The following is an 8,225-nucleotide window of genomic DNA, read 5'->3' on the forward strand; positions in this document are numbered from 1 at the left end:
TACTGGTACGCACCTTTGGTCAGTTTTTACGTTTGCTTTCATGTTCAGAGGTACTAGTCCTCATGTTAATGAATCATTTTGTTAATTTTCTTTCTTGGATTAGTTAGTTTATTCTCTTCAATTAAATGATAATCTTGGTTTCATGTTCATGTTTTGTTGAATTTGTAATTGTGTACAAATAGTTAATTTAATGGTTCCATATTTGGTATGAATTTCATTTTGGGCAGCTTCATTAAATCGCAGTGCTTTGCATTTTTGTTCTAGTATCTTCGTTAATTGGATGGTCCACATACTTTGCTTTTAAAAAAAATGTGCTTCTAATGAAAGGCTCAGAATTTAAATGTAGTAATCCTTAAAATTATGATTAATTAACTAGGTTTTTTTTTTGTTTACTATTAGAGACAAAAATCAGATAGAAAATCGTAGTTTACTTTAGGTTGGCCTTTAAATAATAAATGAGACGAGTCTCGCCAAATAAAATGCACAAATTGCGGGGCCCTCAATAAATGGTTGTATTAAAATACTCAGATTTTGGGGATGGGCCGTTTAGTGAATTTCACGGCCTTCCCCAAAAATAATAACGCATTAGTCTCTTTAGGCGCGTATTTTAATAACATTACCTTCCTAAACTCGAGTGCACATTTATGTGACTCAAATTCAAATCCCAACGAAGTCGAAATGTGTCAACAACCACGGGTGCGTTTATGTGACGTGATTCGAGACGTGTTTTCACGACGTTGCAATTCTCTTTTAAAATAGTAATAATAAAAGCGGCTAAAAGTTAAAATTTGCATATAGGTTCTTCGTATTTCCAGTGAAAGAGGGGCAGCTGTAGACGTGTGATTTTTGACCCTCCCCAAGATTTTCATATTTTAGCGTGTAAATATTTAATTTAGGCCTAATATAGCTGTTTCAGCTAATTTTGACTTCTTTACTTTATTTTCGTCACAAAAATGAAAAATTACAAAAAAAAGATATATATAAGTTTTAGTTTATGTATTTCTCATAAATTTAAAAATACAAAAATAGTACTTTATTTTTATCTTTATGTAATTACGAAAATTACAAAAAAAGTTAGTTTCATTAATGTTTTGTAGTCATTTTAATCTTAAAAAATACCCAAAAATAGTTTTGTTTTAATTGTTAGTCTCATTTTAATAGTTATTTTGCTTACGTAGGATTAATTAAATAAGATCGTGTTTTTATTCTCGGTTGCGGGGAAAGAATAACATTTGGGTTCAAACGACCCATTTTTAGGCCCAAAATTCGGACCTAGCCCATAACAACCCAAGCCTAATACCCAAAACTAGGCCCAACACCCTAAAACCCTAAACTAACCTACCTATAAAGACACCCTAATGTTCAGCCGCACTGGATCTTCCTACACAATAACACCCCTTAGATTTTGAAGACATTTTGAAGACACATAACACAGCTTGAACACATTTGAAGAGAACTAGCCCATAACAACCCAAGCCCAATACCCAAAACTAGGCCCAACACCCTAAAACCCTAAACTAACCTACCTATAAAGACACCCTAATGTTCAGCCGCACTGGATCTTCCTACACAATAACACCCCTTAGATTTTGAAGACATTTTGAAGACACATAACACACCTTGAACACATTTGAAGAGAAAAAAAGATGTCTTCTTCTTCATGAAGAAGACACTACAAAAACCCTAAAACCCTAACAACAAAGAGAGAACAAAACCCTAAACCAGCCCCCCTCCCCCCCAGCTGCCACCAGCAGCAGCAACCTCACCACCATTTCCGTCCGTCGCTGCCCTCCACCAGCAACGAACAGACCACCCTCCAGCCATCTTCTTCTTCGTCGCCCAGCCACCCCTCTCCAGTCGAACACCCTCAGCCAGTCGACCACGCCTCTCATTCTCGCCGGAAACCACACCAAACGACCCTTACCTCGCCTGAACCACCAGCTGCTGCTGCGTGCTGCTTCACGTCTCCTCCAAACGACCTCCATAGTCGCTGACCATCGACCACGAACCAGCAACGACCAGCAGCTCCTCTCCAACCAACGACCACCCGAGCTTCTTCTTCGTTGTTGAAGAACAGCATGTTTTTCATGGCTTGAGCCTCAACCAAAAACAGCCGCAGACCGTGAGTCGAGCAGCTGCTGCTGCTTCACCAAGCCGCCAGAACCACCAGCGAGCCACCTCCATTCCGCCGCTGCTCATCCCTTCATCCATCGCTGCTTTTGCTTCTTCTCGTTCATAGCAGCTCGCCGGATAATGAGCTGAAACAACCTCCAAAATCAATCTAGACAGCCTGCTTCTGCCCCGTTCTAACACAGCCGGCGTTCTGTCCGTTTTCGGGTCCGGCGAGGTCGTCGAGTTGCCAAGGTTAAAGCTCGTAACTCCGTTACTGGTACGCACCTTTGGTCAGTTTTTACGTTTGCTTTCATGTTCAGAGGTACTAGTCCTCATGTTAATGAATCATTTTGTTAATTTTCTTTCTTGGATTAGTTAGTTTATTCTCTTCAATTAAATGATAATCTTGGTTTCATGTTCATGTTTTGTTGAATTTGTAATTGTGTACAAATAGTTGATTTAATGGTTCCATGTTTGGTATGAATTTCATTTTGGGCAGCTTCATTAAATCGCAGTGCTTTGCATTTTTGTTCTAGTATCTTCGTTAATTGGATGGTCCACATACTTTGCTTTTAAAAAAAATGTGCTTCTAATGAAAGGCTCAGAATTTAAATGTAGTAATCCTTAAATAATGATTAATTAACTAGGTTTTTTTTTGTTTACTATTAGAGACAAAAATCAAATAGAAAATCGTAGTTTACTTTAGGTTGGCCTTTAAATAATAAATGAGACGAGTCTCGCCAAATAAAATGCACAAATTGCGGGGCCCTCAATAAATGGTTGTATTAAAATACTCAGATTTTGGGGATGGGCCGTTTAGTGAATTTCACGGCCTTCCCCAAAAATAATAACGCATTAGTCTCTTTAGGCGCGTATTTTAATAACATTACCTTCCTAAACTCGAGTGCACATTTATGTGACTCAAATTCAAATCCCAACGAAGTCGAAATGTGTCAACAACCACGGGTGCGTTTATGTGACGTGATTCGAGACGTGTTTTCACGACGTTGCAATTCTCTTTTAAAATAGTAATAATAAAAGCGGCTAAAAGTTAAAATTTGCATATAGGTTCAAAATGTATTAAAATCAGATAAATAAAGCTAAANCTACTCGCACTGTGACGGGTTGGAGAGTGTGTATGGACTAACGGAAGCTTAACAAGGTGACTAGAAAAGATCATTTCCCATTGCCGTTCTGTCACGACCCTAGTTCACCATCCGTGAACATGTCATGACGACACCCAGTCACGATGACTAGGTAAGCCTAATAGTGCGGAAGTAACAACTGATACAAAATATTGAATTAAAAGTTAAACAACTTAAGGAAATGTATATATCTTGCCGCTTGGCACATACACTTCAACACATCAAATTCTGAAACAAAAATCCCAAAACCCGGAATCTCACGGGCAACACAAGCTACAAAAAGTATATGATACGGCTCTAACGCCGGAGTGTCTACACAAACAAAACCCTAAACCAACCCCCCTCCCCCCCCCCACAGCTGCCACCAGCAGCAGCAACCTCACCACCATTTCCGTCCGTCGCTGCCCTCAGAGGTACTAGTCCTCATGTTAATGAATCATTTTGTTAATTTTCTTTCTTGGATTAGTTAGTTTATTCTCTTCAATTAAATGATAATCTTGGTTTCATGTTCATGTTTTGTTGAATTTGTAATTGTGTACAAATAGTTGATTAAATGGTTCCATGTTTGGTATGAATTTCATTTTGGGCAGCTTCATTAAATCGCAGTGCTTTGCATTTTTGTTCTAGTATCTTCGTTAATTGGATGGTCCACATACTTTGCTTTTAAAAAAAAATGTGCTTCTAATGAAAGGCTCAGAATGTAAATGTAGTAATCCTTAAATAATGATTAATTAACTAGGTTTTTTTTTGTTTACTATTAGAGACAAAAATCAAATAGAAAATCGTAATTTACTTTAGGTTGGCCTTTAAATAATAAATGAGACGAGTCTCGCCAAATAAAATGCACAAATTGCGGGGCCCTCAATAAATGGTTGTATTAAAATACTCAGATTTTGGGGATGGGCCGTTTTGTGAATTTCACGGCCTTCCCCAAAAATAATAACGCATTAGTCTCTTTAGGCGCGTATTTTAATAACATTACCTTCCTAAACTCGAGTGCACATTTATGTGACTCAAATTCAAATCCCAACGAAGTCGAAATGTGTCAACAACCACGGGTGCGTTTATGTGACGTGATTCGAGACGTGTTTTCACGACGTTGCAATTCTCTTTTAAAATAGTAATAATAAAAGCGGCTAAAAGTTAAAATTTGCATATAGGTTCAAAATGTATTAAAATCAGATAAATAAAGCTAAATATAACAGTTGAGCGACCGTGCTAGAACCACGGAACTCAGGAATGCCTAACACCTTCTCCCGGGTTAACAGAATTCCTTACTCAGATTTCTGGTTCGCGGACTGTAATACAGAGTCAATATTTTCCTCGGTTCGGGATTCAACCGGTGACTTGGGACACCATAAATCTCCCAAGTGTCTACTCTGAATTAAATAAATAAATCCCGTTTCGATTGTCCTTAAATTGGAAAAACTCCCTTTACGCCCCTGCGGGCGCAGGTAAAAAGGAGGTGTGACACTCTTCGGCCATTAGGATTTGGTTGTAGCCGGAGTAGGCATCCAAGAAACTCAGCAGTTTGTGCCCCGCCGTTGCATCGATCAGCTGGTCAATATGGGGCAACGGGAAGGAGTCTTTGGGGCATGCCTTGTTTAGATCGGTGAAATCCACGCAAATCTCCATTTTCCGTTTTTCTTTTTAAACATGACGACATTGGCGACCCACTGGGAGTATTTCGATTCTCTGATGGAACCATTGGCTAACAACTTTTCTACTTCTTCACTAACTGCGTCGTTGACTGCGGCGTTGAATTTCCTCCTCATTTGTCGCACCGGAGGATAGCGTGGGTCGACATTCAGTTTTTGAGTGGCGATGTCTTTCAGAATCTCGGCATATCTGAGTGGGAAAAGGCGAATAGATCTACATGGTTAGTTAAGAATTCGTTGTACTTACTTGGATCGGAGAGGTTGTGGCCGATATAGGCCTTCTTGGTGTTGTCAATACTATCCAGCTAGACCGGGTCGAGGTTTTCGACCGTTGCTTTGCAGGCTTCTACAACGTCTGGGTCCCTAATGACGTTTGGCGGAGGGCTGATTTTAGTTCCTGACATGGCTGATTGCTATGCTTCCGCGCTCGCTCCTTTTAACTGTTTGGTGTGCGTGCAGTCTTGGGAAATCCGGTAGCATTCTTGGGCGGTGCGGGGCTCACCTCGAATGTTGAATATCCCCCATGGTGTGGGAAATTTGACTACTTGGTAGAAGCTTGAGGGAACAGCTCGCATGGCATGTATCCATGGACGCCCTATGATGGCGTTGTAAGCCGTTTCCTAGTTCATAACGTGGAATGTGGTTTCCAGCGTGATTCCTCCTGCCAAGACTGGTAGTGATATTTCTTCGGAGGTTCTCTCCACTGCATTGTTAAAACCCGTTAGTGTTATGCAACGAGATATTATTTTATCTTCGAGCCTCATCTGCGTGAGAACTCTCGGATGGATAATACACGCACCGCTTCCATCATCTACCATAATTCTTTACACATCATTATCAGCAATGCGTAAAGTTATAACTAAAGCGTTGTAATGAGGGACAGACAAACCATCGGTATCAGACTTATCAAAGGTGATACCGTCTTCGAGGTGTCATACCGTTCGTGAGCGATTGTTCGCTTCAACTTGTGTGTGGTGGTGAACTTTACATGATTGATCGCCGAGTCGCCGCCGCCGATGATCATCCGTATGGTGCGTGCCGGAGAAGGTGGTTTTGCCGGTCCTTGGGACGGGTCGCGCCCTCTGGCGAAATTAGCCTTTCCTTTGTCGCTGAGTAGTTCTTTCAGGTATCCCTGGTTTAACATTCTGAGCACCTCCTGTCGTAGACCTATGCAATCTTCGGTCTTGTGTCCTCTTTCCTGATGGAATTCGCATAGGACGTTCGACCTCCGTGCACTTGGATCTGATTTTATTTTTTGTGGCCACTGCACCTTCGTGCCTAGCTTCTCTAGTGCGTACACTATTTCTGAAGGGGAAACATAAAAGTTATGAGCAGATAATAATGGGGGCATACCTCTTTCGTTTTGGAGCGGTGCAACGTGTCGTGACACGGCATCAGGATGCCTCGGAGGAGGCGGATTGAGGGCTCTAACATAGGGCTGATTCCTCTCTCTATTGAAGCGTGGAGGCGGTTCCCTTCGCCCGTCGATGCGTCGATCCTTCCTTACCCCGGGTTGTACTAACATCGTTGAGGTCATCTTCGTCTGCTCTTACTTCAGCGCAGTAGGCGTTGTGAATCTCCTCCCACGTGGTGTGTGTGTGTGTGTGGGGGGGGGGGGATATTTCATGAGTCTGCTGAGTAGCTTCTTGGTCGCTCTTGATCCGTTCCTGTTCAACCCATTTTGAAAAGCTGCGGCTGATGGCGAAGATATCATTGACCCTAGCTTCGGCCTTCTTTGCTTCTGCATGAGCGGTGGCGAATTTATCTGCCATTTCTTCGAACGTTGAGATCGACCGAGCTGGTAGTTGAGAGTACCACATTAGTGCCCCTCCTGTCAAAGTTTCGCCAAACTTCTTCATCACACGGATGGCACTTGTTCTTTTGACAAGTCATTGCCTTTTACGGCGGTGACATAGTGGATCAGATGGTCTTCTGGATCTGTTGTCCCGTCGTATATTTTCAAGTATGGTGGCATTTTGAAGGTTTTTGGTATTGAGTGAGAAGCAGCTTCCTCACTGTACGATTGTTCGACGAACCTTCCCACATCGCGTTTTGGCAGTAGCTTAGGAGCGCCGGGTATTTTGTCAACTCTTTCCTAGTGCTCCTTCATTTGGTCACGAAGCGCCTTGTTCTCGTTCTCCATTTCTTCCATTCTCTTAAAGATGGTTGCGAGTGCACCATCGCTTGCGTTGGAGATGGCGTGGTTGTTATTCGTTCGTGCAGCGCTCGGCTCATCGATATCAGCAGTGGTATCTGCCGATGGTGAATCTTCGACATTTCCTTGAGGGGGTTTCTCGAGCATGTTGCTAAGGGTGCTCGTCAACCATTCCTCCAGCAGCTTTTTGACTGTTGGGGGCGGTTCTTTCACAGCAGACGTAGAAGCTCTTCGTTCGTGCAAAATCGTTAGATCTTCGAGTGAAGAGGGCGAGATCTAGGGGTGGGCATTCGGTATTTCGGTTCGGTATTTCGGTATTCGATTTATCAATTGTGTATACCAAATACCGTACCAAATTATTTCGGTATGGTTCGGTATTTTTTATTTTGGTTCTGTACGGTTTCGGTTTAATAATCGCTAAATAAACTTATGACGCCCGACAGCCCTCTCCGTGCACAATTCATTGAATTCACTTATTCAGTGAATTCACAATTCTTCAGTGAATTCACAATTCATTAAGTATTTCACCAAGTATAAGTTAAAATCCTTTCATCTTAATAATTACTCGTAATCTCAAAGTGAGATATGGCAGAAAAAATAGAGACATCTACTTTGGCATTGAAAAACGGAGGAAACACCTGAACTATTGAAGGATGAAACTTTCACTTCAGCAAAGAATATTAGCAACTTATATCTAAGTCAAAAAAAAAAAATCTAAGTCCTCTCACGTCAATTTACTTTTCTAACGCTATAGAAGTCATTCCTTCTTGAAGTTGAATGAAGCCATCCTTCAATAGGTTTTATAGTGAACGTCCACTTTAATATGATTTCTTAAACTATATGTGTCATCCCTCTTTATATGAACATTATAGACTCGACCAAAATACTTGCACTCTACTTTGCGAACTTCTCCGTTATCTTCTTTCACCTCAAAATGTTCCCAAATATGAGAGCGTACTTTAGGAGCACGGGGTATGATTGCACTTGAACCTAAAAAAAAAAGATAAATCATAAGTTAGAATATTGTGTTTTGATGATAATAAAACAAAACTACAAAAGTATATAATTATAATAATTATATGTCTCATCTTTGCTGCTAAGCTATTTTCTGGAATACTTAAAGTAAATGAAGAAAGCAAATCAAGTGTCTCTATC

At 41.1% G+C, this 8,225-nt stretch overlaps 1 protein-coding gene across 1 annotated transcript in view; it reads left to right on the top strand.

The window, feature by feature from the left end:
- Window positions 1–8,225, top strand: part of LOC109218662 (nucleolar complex protein 3 homolog) — a gene marked incomplete at its 5' end in the record, with an annotated part of 24,790 nt that overhangs the window by 14,963 nt on the left and 1,602 nt on the right.

The sequence above is a fragment of the Nicotiana attenuata genome, unplaced genomic scaffold (genome assembly GCF_001879085.1).
Source record: "Nicotiana attenuata strain UT unplaced genomic scaffold, NIATTr2, whole genome shotgun sequence".
NCBI lineage: Eukaryota > Viridiplantae > Streptophyta > Magnoliopsida > Solanales > Solanaceae > Nicotiana > Nicotiana attenuata.